Genomic DNA, 14196 nt, shown 5'->3' on the forward strand with positions numbered 1-14196 from the left:
GGTTACTGGACCCAGAGGCAACCTCACCTTCCACTGACGGGGCTGAGAGTGGAGCACCTGCAGGCAATGGGTCCTCCATCACCTCAGGAGCCAGAACAGACTCAGCTGGTGCCTGCATCTGAGGATCCAGCACAGGTGAGGAGCCTTCAGGCTCAGGCCCCAGCCCTGGCTCAGCTGGTTCTGGAGGCGGGGACTCCTGTGCAGGCTGGGATTCCTCAGGTTCAGCCTCCGAGTCCGAATCCCAGGCCATTACAGATAGCTTTGTACACAAAATGGGTCTGGTGCCTGAAGCCAGTTCCCCATAGAGCATGCCCTTGAGGAGCCTGACATCTTCCATCCTGTGGACATTACCAAGCCAGCCTAGACATCACTGAGACAGGAGTGTGAAAATACTGTGAATGTGTTCATGGAAGAGCGCATCTTTGTTTGAAACTCTTACCTGCCATGTGATACTCTAAAATACAGCACATGTTGAGCCATCACTCCTGGCAGTTGTAAGTTGCCCATGACTCACTTCCATAAAGAAGTGTGTTTGACACTTCAAGCCTGGCATACCTTCATCTTGGTATTGAATGTTATCAGCACCTTCTCCCATACCCTTTTGGAAGGGCAAGCCACTACTGTAGCTGCCTTAGCCTGCAATCCTAGATACTAGGACAGGTATAGATAGATAGGTGCCAATTGTTGCTGGGCTACAACTCTCATAATCCCTGACCATGGGTTGATGGGAGCTGTAATCTACAATATCTGGAGGGCACCAAGGTGGCTATTCATGTAGTAGTGAGTGAGTCCCATTGAACACAATGGTATATCTATGTAGGTTCCCAAACAGCTCTGCAAAATGTTGCCCCAGCTTCTTCTGGGAAGGAAAAAGCTTAAACACATAGCAGAATTCCCCCCAAAATAGACCAGAGGCGATTGTACTTCATCCAGCAGAGCTTTACTGGTGCAGAAGGCAAATGAGCATAATGGTCACAAATCCAGTATATTCAGGATTCGCACAGTCCATAAAAAATCTGGTTGCAGCACTTACAAAAACTTATAAACTTATAACAAGACCACACCAGAAAGAAGAAAGATAGAAATAGAAAGTAAGACTCTGGCTCCTTCTTGCCTATATTTATAGTCAGCATGATTTTAACTGGAAGAGATAACAGAACTAGTTCAAGCCAGCTGTACTCAGCTTCTCTGAAGGTATAACCCAAACAATCATGAAGCTTCTTTCATACAGAGAAGCTTCCAGAAATTTCCAGAAACCTCTTGAATGAATTAGAATAGGAAAGATCTCTGCAAATCAGATCAATACTTTCTGCAGTAAGAAATGCAAACTGACAGTGGCTTGTTTTGCCTTTAGAGCAGCAATTTTAAGAAGAAAATGTTTTATTTTGATAAATTTACATTCTTCTAGGGAACAAACTCTTATGTGACAGAACATCTGATTTTAATAATTGTTTTAATTCTGTAATGTATTTTATTCTGTTTTGGGGGGGTTGTAACAGCTTCAGCTACACAAATAAATAATCTTTTTTCGTTTGTGTAAAAAGGCAAACAATTGCACTGTAAGGAGTCGACAGAAATTTGAAGAGCTTAGCAGGCTAAATTGAGAGAGTGCAATAATACAGGAAAAACCTCTCCAAGGGCATCTGAAAATGCATGTGCTATGCATTGTTGCAGTAAATAATTATTCTTCATAAAAGACACATGAGAGAGAGATAAAAATGTGCCCTGTGTCGCAGCCTATTCTAAGGACATATTTCATGGCCGTGACTTCCCCACCTGACCTGGCAAAGCACACCCTCTGCATTTTAACCTTTCAGCAATACACAGCAAATCTCTCCTACCACTGTGTCCTCTCCTCATGCAACATGGGGGTGAGGGGACTAAGGTGATGAAGCAATCACATATTCCATCCAGGTACTTGTGAAGGATTCATGAGGCTGTTCTTGCAACTCTTTAAGCACATGGCAGTCGTGCTTTTTTTTTAGGTGGCTGACTTCTAACTTGATTGAGTCCTGCCCATGCTAACACCATAATCGGAACCTGGCATAAGTTGGCTATTGGCTGCAATCAGTCATCAAAAATCCACACTACACTTATTCCCACACTTGACACTGGCAGGGAGGTGATCAGCTGAATTCATGACAGCGTGGCGAAAACTCAGCACAGGCTAGTTAAAAGACTTGGTTGCTAGAGGTCGAAAGAGTCGTGCAAACTACTGGCCATTAAATCTATGCTGCCCCACTATGATAAGCTGTTAGCTCTGTTTCTTTTGATGCTGATGCAAAGCTCAAAGTTAGCCAATAAAAACTGCCAGTGACTGTAAAGTTATCTTTAGATCTGAACTGGCAATAATTATGCCAATATGTTCCATCATGCAAGAAATGTAATGATTCCCCCCCCCTCGTTCCCAAGGTTGAGTTGATATTGCCGTATATATGCGCAAGTCTTCAGTATCATTGATAGAATGGTAATTTGATCATCTGTCTGAGGGACCTTGCATTGTGGTTGGCTGTGCCACATCTTATGATTCATTTTTCCAGCCAACCAACTTGGCATCTTGTCTGTATGGATGTGAATTGATTTTATGAATGTGCTGTGGTTGATATATTATGTATATGTATACATATTATATTATGTATGCATTGCTTTAATAGTATAAATGTGTGTGTGCATGTGAAGAAAGAAAAAGAGATGCACATGTTTTAATTTTAAAGATGCACATGTTTTAAAGGGAGCCAGTGTGGTGTAGTGGTTAAGAGCGGTAGTCTCGTAATCTGGTGAACTGAGTTCGCGTCTCCGCTCCTCCACATGCAGCTGCTGGGTGACCTTGGGCTAGTCACACTTCTCTGAAGTCTCTCAGCCTCACTCACCTCACAGAGTGTTTGTTGTGGGGGAGGAAGGGAAAGGAGAATTTTAGCCACTTTGAGACTCCTTAGGGTAGTGATAAAGCGGGATATCAAATCCAAACTCTTCTTCTTCTCTTAATTACATTTTTTATTATATTGCAAATTGTTTCAGGGTGCCGCGTAAAATTATTTATTGATTGATTCATGTTATAAAATGTATACGCCACCTGATTTTAAAGAGTTGAAAGTGCTTTACAAATATAATAAAACTATAAAATTACTGGTAAATACAGAAACAATTTAAAACATTAGAAATTGAAATCAACCATAAACTAAAAAAGAAGAAAAATCAACCACGTACTTCAGCTTTCAAGATAGCTAGGTAGGCTTGTCTTTTTAAAAAAATTGTTTTTAGCAGGTGCCAAAAAGAGTACAGTCGACTTGCAACTTTGCACACATTTAACTTGCATGATTGTGGTTTTACACATTTGGCAGCTCGTCAGCTGAAATTTCACCAATTAAACACATTGGAGGTGGAGAGCTTAAAAGTTATTTCCATGGGGGCGGAGGCGTCCGAGGGGAGAGACACGTACGGCTCGCCAAGGAGCGGCAGCAGCTGTCGTCGCCAAGGCAAGAGGATCCTCCGCGGGAGATTGAGTATTTTGACACCAAGAGTTGCATCAGTCTACCAGCTAGCACAATGGATGTCTTCAACAGGAACATAAATATTGATGCCCTCTTCAAATTCTCCCACATCTCCGCATCAACCCAGCAGCACCTGAAGAAGGTCTATGCTAGCTTTGCGCTATGCATGTTCCTAGCAGCGGCTGGTGCCTACATCAACGTGGTAACTCAGCTGGTGCAGTTTGGAATGCTGACTGGCCTGGGAGCACTAGGTCTTATGATCTGGCTGATGGCTACACCCCACAACCAGGGAACCGAACAGAAACGGCTGAGCATGCTGGCAGGCTTTGCCTTCCTCACTGGAGTCAACCTAGGACCACTGCTGGAGATGTGCATCGCCATCAACCCAAGCATCATCCCAACAGCTTTCATGGGGACAGCAGTGATCTTCAGCTGCTTTTCGCTGAGTGCCCTCTATGCCAAGCGCCATGCCTACCTGTACCTAGGAGGTGTTCTGTTCTCCGGCCTGTTCCTGATGCTGTTCTTCTCCCTGATCAACATTTTCGTGGGCTCGACTTGGCTCTTCACAGCTAACCTCTACATTGGGCTTATGGTGATGTGTGGCTTTGTGTTATTCGACACTCAGCTCATCATTGAGAAGGCCGAGAATGGAGATAAGGACTACATCTGGCATTGTGTGGATCTCTTCTTGGATTTTGTCAACATTTTCCGGGAGCTTATGGTCATCTTGGGCATGAGCGAGAACAAGAAGAAGAAAGAGAAGTGAAGGGACAGCAGGTGCCTGTGTGAGGCTTCCTTTCTCTTGCCCTTCCCCCCTTTTGTCTCTTTCTCTTGTTTCCTTCCAATCTGACCTGCATTAAAAGTGTCCCTCTGTTTGTTCCGTGTGAATGAGAAGCATCTGTGACACTTTCATACTTTGTGGAAATTGGGTTGTTGTTGGGGTTTTTTCTCGAGGTTTTGGAGCCTTTTGAAAAAGCTGACTGGCTGATCCTAATCCTGGAGTCTGGCTTTCCTCCACTTCTGTACATAACGTACACAAACACCCAAAAGCTTCCCCCCCCCCCAATCCATCAGGCCCTACTATTAGTCAGGCCTAGCATATTGGCAGTGATCCCACAAGTTTTCTTACTTGGTAGCCCATGCTCCCTCCTCCTCTTCACTGACCTTTCTTCCACTATAACCGGCACATGCCTTGATGCCCTGGGAGCATTTCTGCTGTCATTTAAAATTCTTCAATTACGGTGCCCACACTTGCCTGAGAACAAACTGAACCAGTCTGCGCGGCTCTTCCCGGACTGGCGTTGCTCAAGCAGCTACGCACAAGGGTGTGTTAGGATGCAAAGCAAACTCTAGCTCTCCCTTTTGTTGTGGACGGTGCCTGGGAGATGGCCAGGACCAGCGCTTAACTGATCCTGCTTCTTCTCTCACTCCCCGCCCTAAATCCGATTTATTTCTGCTGCTGGGTAGCTAAAACTAGCTGATTTGTGTAAGTGAGAAATACTAGCCTGGAACTCCCATCCTTTGGGTTTTTAGCAACTGCCAACACAGTCCTTTTGAGCTAGGTGATTGCCGTCTTTTCTTTTGCCTTGGCATCCCAAAGTGTGTGGGTTTTGCTGAGCAGGAAAAACCCCTTGCTCTAGTTTGCTTGCTGGAATTGGGGACAGAGCAGCCGAGGACAGCTATGCCTAAGAAAAGGAAGCAGCATCAAATGCGTGTAGCTGTCTATTTCCTTTGAGCATCTGGGCACAAGGCCCTGTAGGTCAAAAGTCTGGAAGAGGGGCCACAGTGGACTGCTATGCAATGGCGGGGGAGGTCAATTTGGTAATCGTGCTGCCCCTGCATGCTGGGACAGGGTGGCATCCGTGCACTTAACATTGGAGCTTACAAGCTCATTAAGGAGCCTTTTTAAAAAGCTTCCCTTCCAGCAAATGAGATAATGTTTATCTTGCCCTTTTGGCACCTGAAGCCAGACTCCCAACGCCGCTTGCTTTGGATAAAGGATTTGCCTTCCCTCTCCCTCTCCCTCTCCCCTCCCCTCCCCCTTCTTTTCTGGAACCAGTGCCAAGAACTAAACTTCAGCAGATCTACTTTATAGAGACCTTGTCTAACAGGTTTTAATATAGTAATGACTAAACTCTGTCGCTCATTGGAGGGCTGGCTCTGGCGGCATTCTTTCGACTCCTACTGTGAAGAGACAGGGTTTTTAAAGAAACAAACAAAGGTGTTTTGATTCAACTATGAAATTTACATTGTCTTGCTTTGTACGGGAAAAATATTAAAATAAAAATCCTCAAACTTTTTTTTTTTTAAAAAAAGTTATTTCCATGCTGGGAGCTCTCCAGCCTGCTAACTGGGCTCTGGAAAGCTCAAACATAGGCTCTGGGAGGCTTTTGCAAGATCTCAGGTGGCCCTGCAGGATTTCACAACAGCCTCCAGATCCCAGGAGAGACCCCCCTAGAGCCTGGGAAGCAATGGAAAGCACTTAAGAGCTCCCTACCTTGCATGTGGACCAAGGCGTATGGTGTGAATGTGGTCTAGGTCTGTGGCATTGTGGAGGATACAAAATGGGGGCCAGACATGGCAAAACAGTTGCTGCAAGGAGAAAAAACATAGGAAAAAGAGAGAGACATTTTCTTCCTGCCACTGCTCATGGTGATATCTTCCCAAGGAACTGTTGGAGAATTTCTTCTTCACCAGGAAATTTTGGGTGAAATGGAGCTGCAATTTCAAGATGACAATTTTCACCCAAGTGCAAATGCATTTTTATTTATTCTTTTTTGGGGGGTGGGGTAGGAAAGAGAGACTGCACAATAACATTAGTCTTTGCTGGGTGCAGCAAATCATTAAGAGTTTTTGTTCAGTATAAAACGGTTGTCTCTAGTAAGCAGCCACCATGCAGGTGGATGCATTAAATATGTTGTAGATTGAGCCAAGAGGAAGAAAGATTAAAAATGGAAAGGGCTATAATACGACCGGGAAATCTAGCAATTGGAAAGGGAAAATGTAAGACCTATAATTCTCACATGCCACCAGAAGAGGGCTCTCCTGGGCTTTCATGCCTCTAAGAAGAGATTTTACTCTTATTTCCCATGGTAACATTTCCAAGGCATAAATCAAACACCAATGAATAACCTTTGATTTATCATTCCTTATGGAGATGTACATCACATTGATGTGTCATCACATTTCAACACTGGCCATTATGATGCCAATCATACTGTAATTCTCCTCCGTGTCATAATCGGCGATGAAGATGTACATTTTCTATTCAGCACAATTAGATTTCCTTGTTACTTTAATGTTAGCTGAGGGCATATGACAGCCATACCTGCTCAAACCATTTTTAGCGCTTTCTGGTTTGTGTGACGAACAAAATCGTAGTAATTTCCTCGTTCTGGGGTGTTTGTGCACTGAAAAGTCACCTTGGCTACAACAAGGGAAGAAAAAAGAATTCACTGGCAGATGCTTAGCTCTCTGATATTAACTAGGTATTTTTTATATGACATACAGTATGTATGTCACCCTATAACATGACATTCTGTGGGTGGTTTACAATATTAGTAAAAGAAATTAAACTCGAAACAAAACATAAAAGCACAAAATCCAAAATTATATAAATACAGCGATAGCAAACATTCATGGCACCCCAAAATGAAAACGCAGATTTAAAAACTGGACATCTCAGGCTAGGTGAACAGGCAGGTCTTCCTAATTTATATACACACAAAATACTCTTGGGATGTATTCACATAACCTCAAATTGTCTTTAAGATACATGAAGGAATTAAAATAATTTTCCAGCTGTCTGGGTAGTAAAACTATTATCTGTTTGCTGAGTCTGCATGGTCTCAGATGTTTTCTATCTTCTCCCACATGGATCAATTTGCAGAGTATCATCCCCCCCCCCACGCCTTCTGAGATTCTGAACAAAATTCACTGTGTGGCCAAAAGAGCCTGCTTTGATTTTGCAGTGCAATTGTAACCAGCTTTGAAATACATGAGCCCTCCCATAAGTGAGCCATGCCATTTACAGGTTAAAAAGAAATTGAGAAGGTACTACTATTTAGCCACAGAGTAAAGGCCACAGTAGAAAACATCTTTCTTAGCAGTCTGAACAGTACCCAAACTTTGCTTTCAGATGGGTTATGGAAAATGTACTCCAAGAACTTAAGGAGGGCCACAGGTTCTTCATCCTTGTCTTAGAATGGACAGGTAGGTGTTGTGGGCTTCTTCACACACGCTCTCTTTTAATCTTTCTCTCTTGTATGGAAAGATCTGGGCTTGCCCAGAAAAGCAGCTCAAAAATACAGTTAACACAAAAATTCTGCCAGACTACTGAATTCAACTAGAGAGAGCTGGGACACTGTGCACGATGCCAAGCTGAAAGCATTCTCCATACTTGAATGCAGTTGAGAACAAACCTGGAATCAGCCCAACAGAAGGTCGCCAGGGACTGATTTCATGCCTGGTGTCTTCAGTAAACATGCAGTAAGCAAGCACTAACCTGGGAAAAAGCAAATGTGCCAAGCAGCCCTTGGTGTGCTATTCCAACAGAAGGAATTTGTGTTAAAACAAACCGAGATTCCAGCACTGTAGGAACCGATAGGAATTGCCTGTCGAGCTAGTATGATTGTATGTTGTCTGGTAAGGGAAAGTAAAGGTCTTTAAATGTCAGTCAGGATACATGCAAAATAGGTCAGCAATTAGCCACAATTCTTCTTCAAACTGTATATATTTGATTTACACCCTACACATCATCAGAAGCATCTTATCAATGACAGATCCACAAGTTATAGCAACAAGGAAACAGCAACCTGAAGAAAAGCATGCTTCAGAGGAAGCCGGATGTGGAAGTACATGTATAGATTAGAACATCGGGGATTGTATTTAGCAAAATATTTGCACTAGTGCAATGATTAGCGTAGGCATAATGGAATTTCCCCCCCTCCCATCCCCCCAGGTGCATCTCCAGATCTACTCTGGAAGTTCCCCCAGCCATCCAAAGTAGATTTAGGAGTTGCAGGGGAGGGGAACACATTCCATTGCACAAGGAGACATCCTTGCGCCGATGGGACATTCACCTTAGCACTACATTGAATACAACCCTAGATATATAACATAAATGCCTTCCTGCATTTGACATTATTTGTGCTCATACAGATGATCACAACAGAATTTTGCATTTATATAGCAGTTAAAAATTGAGAGCATTTTATGCATGCTTTATTGTTCGGATACTTACAACCTCTGTGTAAAGTAGGTCAGCATTATTATGTCCATATTTTAGGCTAGAAGGTGAGATTTACTGGGCTGGTTCTTATGTTGCCTGGATGAAGCCAAAAGGAAGTCGTTTCTTCACACAGCACATAATGAATTGAAGGAAGTTGCCACCAGAAGATACGCTGGTGATGATGACAACCAGTTTAGATGACCTTAGAAGGGGAGAATAGAACAAATGATCTTTTCAATTCTAGCTGCTGAGGGGGAGGTTGCGACCCCTAAGCCTTGCTTCTCAGCTTCCCAGAAGAATCTGATTGGCTACTTTAAGAAACAGCATGCTTCTCTAGCAGAAGCCTCCCCCAACTTAGTGCCTTTCAAATGACTACAGCTCTCATCGTCTTTGATCGTTGGCCATTCTGGCTGATGTGATTAGAAGTTGTGGCCCAAAAGTGGAAATCCCAAGAGTTACCAACCCTAATGGAGTGGCAGACAAAATTATTCGAGTATACTGAATTGGCAAAAATGAGTTATAAAATTGAGACCATAAAGTGACAAAGTTTGAGGAGGAGTGGAGTAAATTTGTGGTGTATATACGAAATAACTATAGCAGTTTAAAAACTGTAGCAGGGCTAACATAAATCTTGTGATGTATATAGAATGTAATTAAGAATCTGCAGGAATGGGTGTAAATTGGGAAAACCGAAGCAGGGAAGGAGGGAAGTTCGGGCGCGAAATTGCGCAGGGTAAATAAGGAGATAAAAATGGTTGAATGTTAAAGTTAAAGCTTTATTTAATTTTGTTTTGTTTTTGAAAATCAATAAAAAAGTAATTTAAAAAATAGAAGTTGTAGTTCAAAACATCTGGAGGGCACTGGATTGAGGAAGCCAGTAATACATCGGTTGACTATCTTTTTCAGGCTGGTAGCAAAGTACATAGGACCATAGGACCTTATATTGAGTCCATGAAGATCAGTATTTTCTATACTGACTCTCCAGAATTTCAGGCAGGGGTCTCTCCTAGCCCTACCTGAAGATGCTGGAGATTAAACCCGAGATCTTCTGCATGAAGAGAGCTTCTACCTCTGAGCTTCTACCTTTGCCAGTAATGGAACAGCTTCCCTCATTGAATGTCTGACTACATGGAACTGTTAAATACAGTGGTACCTCGGGTTACATACGCTTCAAGTTACAGACTCCGCTAACCCAGAAATAGTACCTCAGGTTAAGAACTTTGCTTCAGGATGAGAACTGAAATTGTGCAGCGGCAGCAGGAGGCCCCATTAGCTAAAGTGGTACTTCAGGTTAAGAACAGTTTCATGTTAAGAACAGACCTCCAGAACGAATTAAGTTCTTAATCTGAGGTACCACTCTACATAGGAATCTGGGCAGAAAAAAAGGTGGGCAGAAAAATAGGTAGAAAGAATTCCCAGGCTGGAATATCAATCTTCTAGCCGCCTTCTCCCTCTCCGTCTCTCCTGTCATGCTATATTCCCTGTGAGAGGCTGTACTGTCTTATCTTTTGCCCAGTCTGGAAGAGCATCTTGCAGTGAGCAAGCGAGCATGACTGCCCTCTTCTGGGACATAGAAGCACTGCGCCAGGTGCGTAGACTGCAGCTGCAGCCTGGCTGCACATCCATAATTGCTTTCAGCAAATGATCAGCACCTGCTTTCAAAGTATGCATTAAGCATCTTTTCTGTCCACTCCTCTGTCTGCAAAACAAGATGGATATGTAAATCTAAGCCCAGGAAGAGAGTGAATGTGTGCAAAGAGGTGAAGGAAAAGCCACAGGAATCTGAGGGGGTCTAATGGGGGTGGGAATAATTGGACTACAGGTTAATTTAAAATATAACAACAGACACTGGTCACCTTTCCCCCAATAAAACATGGAACTGCCACGGTGTTCATTTTGTGTAATCCGTTCAAAGGAAATATTTGGTCTTGAAGCATAATCTAATCTTCACCTTTTCTTTAGCTGCTGGTCCTTTTTGGAATTTGCCAGAGGTTACAGGGCTGGATTTTCAAAAGATCAGCATTAATCCCTGAGTGACAGGAGTGACTTCTTAAGGAAATGTTAAATGCTATGGGAGGGAACTAACTTGGTGCAGCAGAGCAGGTCCCAACAGCTTAAGTTCCCCATTGTGTCCATCCAGCTGTCCCCCTAATCAGCTGTGTGTGTGTTATCTCACTGTGTATACAGTATTACATTATATAATGTTTCTTTCTCTCTCTGTGTGTGTAGGGAGAGGAGAGAGAGAGAGAACTTCTATCACCTCTTTGAGTAGCTTCTCAGGGTGGTCTGTAGGCAATTGACACCTATGTCAGTGGATGGAGCCCAAAACAGAGACCTCTTGTGATTTGCTTGCTGGGCACTTAAGAGGACAAAGTCATTCACCTCTACAGTGGTTAAGAACAGTGTGGTATAGTGGTTAAGAGTGGTAGACTCGTAATCTGGGGAACCGGGTTCGCATCCCTGCTCCTCCACATGCAGCTGCTGGGTGACCTTGGGCCAGTCACACTTCTTTGAAGTCTCTCAGCCCCACTCACCTCACAGAGTGTTTGTTGTGGGGGAGGAAGGGAAAGGAGAAGGTTAGCCGCTTTGAGACTCCTTCGGGTAGTGATAAAGCGGGATATCAAATCCAAACTCTTCATAATTCGTTCTGGAGGTCTGTTCTTAACCTGAAACTGTTCTTAACCTGAGGTAGCACTAACCTGGGGCCTCCTGCTGCTGCAGCAGAGTAATTTCTGTCCTCATCCTGAAGCAAAGTTCTTAACCCAAGGTACTATTTCTGGGTTAGCGGAGTCTGTAACCTGAAGCATCTGTAACCCGAGGTACCACTGTATAGCAAGTTTGATGCTACAGTTGATGGATCTCTGATTAAAGATTCCAGTGTCTTTCTTTGTGGGATCAGTTTCAGTTTTTGCAGCCTGATTGACAAGGTACCCCAGGCCCCTTGCCCTTCATGGCTCATTAAAGCAAGCACTGCTGGATGTGTCCAGGATGTGGTGCCTGGCACTTTGAAGGAGTCAGTATTGTGGCTACCCCTGGGGAAAAAAGAAAAAAAGCCAGCACCCTGGACCTGACAGCATTGAACAACTACTGCCCAGTTGCAAATGCTACATTTTTGGGCAGAGTATTCAAGAGGGGTTTTGTGGAGCAGTTGCAGACCTTTTTGGAGAAAACCAGTTATCTAGACCCATTTCAATCAGGGTTCAGGACTGGAATAGACCTCAATCACCTGGGTGAATGACCAGGTGGAATGTAACCCAGCTGCTCCCACTTGATCCCTCAATTTATATCAGTAATATCACTGTATCCCCCTATATCATCTACTGTAGTGACTGGGGCTGATGGGAGTTGTAGTCCAAACATCTGTAGTTGGGACAGGCCGCTATAGAGAACCTTACAATGCCCACTTTTGTCAAGGCTAATGCAGGTTCCCTATTCCTAATTCCCAGTTCCTTATTGGAAACAGAGCTTCATGAGCCAACCCTTAACATGAATGAAGTTTGTATGACCCCATGACCTGAAGACTGTCCTAACAAGATTTGTCTCCATTTCAGAGCACTTCTTTTGTGCCATGTACCTTTTGACACATTATTCCTCCAGCACAGGTGATATGGAACCAGGTGCTGGAAACCAACTTTAGCATCATTCATTTTTGTTCATGCAGGAGAGAAGGCAGCTTAACCACAAATATGCTTCTGTGCTAGGATTGAGCTGCCTCTGTTCCAACATATGCACTCGTTCCCCTTTCGGAAGCATTAACATTTGCTTTCTGCTCACTTTCCTGGTTTAATTCCAAAACAGTATGGGTCCCTTTCCCTCTGCCTCTCGTTTGCTGGCTTTCTTCCTTTGATGGGTTAGCCTCCCATTCACCAGCCCTGCCCCCAGTGCTGTCTCTCTGTCCTATCTTCTGATTCCTTTTTCTCTTTGGGTGGGGAGCAAGCAGCCCTGGCAAGGAATGTTTTGCTACCTGCTGCGCTCAAACAGTGAGTGCTGCCAGACGGCGGGGCCCTGATCTAACAGGAAATCACATTCTCTATTCAGCCAAGCACTGGAGGGGCTGTGATTAGCACAACCAGAGTGCTGCAGATTGTGGTTCCCCCACAGGAACAGCAGATGGGGGGGGGGTAGGGAGGCAGATCTCGCAGGCTAACGTTCCCGTAAATTCCCTCTAAATGCTTGAGTTTGCACTTGCTTGCTTTCCAGTGTGATATTTCAAGGAATGGAAAGAAACTCTATGACTAGGGCTAGGAATATACGCGGCTGCCTTATACCAAGTTCGTCCAGCTCAGTATTGTCTCTCTATACAGTGGTACTTTGGGTTACAGACGTTTCAGGTTACAGACTCTGCTAACCAAGAAACAGTACCTCGGGTTAAGAACTTTACCTCAGGATGAGAACAGAAATTGTGTGGCGGTGGCGTGGCGGCAGCGGGAGGCCCCATTAGCTAACGTGGTACCTCAGGTTAAGAAGAGTTTCAGGTTAAGAACGGACCTCCAGAACGAATTAAGTTCTTAACCCGAGGTACCACTGTACTGATAAGGAAAAATAATGGGTATGGATTTACTCTGCTGCCCAGCTCGTTGGAGCGCCACTCTTCGTGGGTCTCTCTGGTCAGCAAAAGAAGGAGTCTCCAGCCAAGTTAAAGAAGCAACTAGGGGTCAGTAGACCTGAACTTTATTTACTGCAACAAGTTTCAAACACACAAAGAGTAGGAATCCCGGGCATGAGGTTGCGTGAACTTTTAAGACCTCTCCCCATTTCCCATAATACATTTTTCAACAGCATCATCGATACATCACAAATATGTCACAAAGTAGGAGTGTTTGGCATGTAGAAACACGAGACCATCATCCACCCCATCAATAAAGCAAGTTCCTGACACCTTTTAACTACCCTCTTCCCCAAAGAACAATAAAAGTGTTTACACATCCCCCCTAGCTGAAGACTTTCCTGTGCTTCTCCTTTGAAAGTATTGGGATTCAATATACCACCCTGATGGGTTTCTGTCTGAGATGTGTGCTGCCTTTGATTGCCTCCTGCCTCCTGTTGTGTGGCTAAATTCATACCTTGTGGAGGCGGAAGGAGTATGTGACCTTACGCTTAAGGGATCTTGGAGACAGGGAGAGACCTGGATTCTCCTCTTCCAGAGGAGTCATTAACTGGTGGAACCAAGGAAATCCATCAAAGAGTTTTGGCGATTATTTGATTCTATATAGGATTGTCAGATGGTATCTGCTTATTGCTGCAATTTTATAGACTGTTTTTCTGAGCCTCTTTGCTGCTGTGTATGTATGGTGCCTGTGTCAATGGTCATTGTCCTGGCCTTAGTTAGAGGCTGTGGTGGGGACTTGGGATTCTGGGGGAGTCGTTTAACTGCCCCCCCCCCATTCCAGGTTTTAACAATACTGACTGGCAGCTGCTCTCCAGGGTATCAGGCAGGGGTCTCTCCCAAACCTACCTCAAGATGCTATGGACCGA

The 14196-nt window shown here is 44.1% G+C and overlaps 1 long non-coding RNA gene and 1 pseudogene across 2 annotated transcripts in view; one reads left to right on the plus strand and one right to left on the minus strand.

The window, feature by feature from the left end:
- Window positions 1-14196, minus strand: part of LOC310852910 — a 490613-nt gene that overhangs the window by 116723 nt on the left and 359694 nt on the right. The window lies entirely within an intron of this gene.
- LOC310853057 (bax inhibitor 1 pseudogene) lies at window positions 3411-5790 on the plus strand (annotated as a pseudogene). Its single transcript has one exon. The product of its transcript is annotated as a bax inhibitor 1 pseudogene (transcript).

Source organism: Podarcis gaigeae (assembly GCF_964106915.1).
Source record: "Podarcis gaigeae genome assembly, chromosome: 9".
Classification (NCBI taxonomy): domain Eukaryota; kingdom Metazoa; phylum Chordata; class Lepidosauria; order Squamata; family Lacertidae; genus Podarcis; species Podarcis gaigeae.